This window comes from Morone saxatilis, unplaced genomic scaffold, assembly GCF_004916995.1.
Source record: "Morone saxatilis isolate NCDOM2014 unplaced genomic scaffold, NCSU_SB_2.0 Contig12, whole genome shotgun sequence".
NCBI lineage: Eukaryota > Metazoa > Chordata > Actinopteri > Moronidae > Morone > Morone saxatilis.
Genome location: NW_023339674.1, coordinates 13247263 through 13248636, shown reverse-complemented (window position 1 = coordinate 13248636; position 1374 = coordinate 13247263).

Below are 1374 nucleotides of genomic sequence, written 5' to 3'. Positions count from 1 at the left end.
TGGGTGGGAGGGTATTTTTGCAGCACCATAGACCACTTAAAGTACTGCCATCTCCCACCAAACCCACTCCCCTGCTGTTTAAGCCACCGTGGAAGCTGATCGTTCTGTCACTGGGTTTTTCCATACATTAGGGTCATTTTGTGTGTTTCTGAGGACACGACGGCCACAGCCGCAGGGTTTGGGTCGGTAAATGTATTATACTTGGTTTGTGTTCAGTCCCATGTAGCCTTAACTTGGAGGAGCCTGAAAGCTCCACAAGAATAGAAAGCCCTTTACATTTGTGACAATTGAAGTGTGTTTGAGAGCCAAGAGTGACGTGAATTGTGAAGCGCCAGAACATGGTTTGTACCGGAAATGTTATTCTACCCGACGCATTTATTCCCACATCCTGACTGGGTACATGTCACGCCCACCAAGAAACCACATTAGGGCTGCAGACTAGCGTATTTCATTACAGATCAAGTAGCCGGTATTAGTTGTTGGGCCATAAAATTCAGAAAATTGTCGAAAATGTTCCACCAAAGCCCAAGGTGCCAAATGTCCTGTTTTGTCCACACCCCAATGTCATTCAGTTCACTGTTTAGGGACTACAGAAAGTAGAAAACACTCCATTGGAGAAACTTTACTTACAAAGGAATGACCCAATCAATTAATCAGTCCCCGATACAACCTTCTTTTTTAAACCACAACCATGTAAAGGTCAGTTATCTCATCGGTATCACCATGAGAAGCAGGTAATTATCGGTTATTGTATCGGCTGGATAAAAATCCATATTGTGCAGTCCCCTATTCAAAAATGAAAGGCAACTGGTTCCAGTGAGAACCATATCGCTAGTAGTTTGACAGTAGGCGCTCTCATAGTTACGTGAACTGCTTAATCGGATGAAACTGGTAGGAAACTACGATAGATTCAAATTGCAGAAAAGTTTTGCATTAATTGTTGCCCATTACAACTTCCATGGAGGGACAGCATTATCAATTATTCATGAACCAGTTGGCACTTGATTAATCGTTGCCAGCCCTTAATTACCACCATTACAGCAAAACAGAGTAGACAAAAAATTCTGTGGTGGGCGGAGACCGTGCACCAGTTTGTGTGTAAGGAAAACAGCTAGGGGCTTTTCTTTTTCTCTTTTTTACCGTAGCAGAGAAATGTAAAGGTTTGCATGCTCTCCTTACGTTGATGAGTAGTATGCAAAAGAGGATGGAAGTAATCAATGAATCAAGAAAATGATTAACAGCCCTAATCTTCAACCTTAAAGTTACAGTTTGTGTTTGGCCCATACAGAAATGCTTTTCCCAGTTTGGTCGGGATTGCAGAGCCCTGACATCACCCCCGTCCAACCCCACTGGGATGAACTGGAACGCTGACTG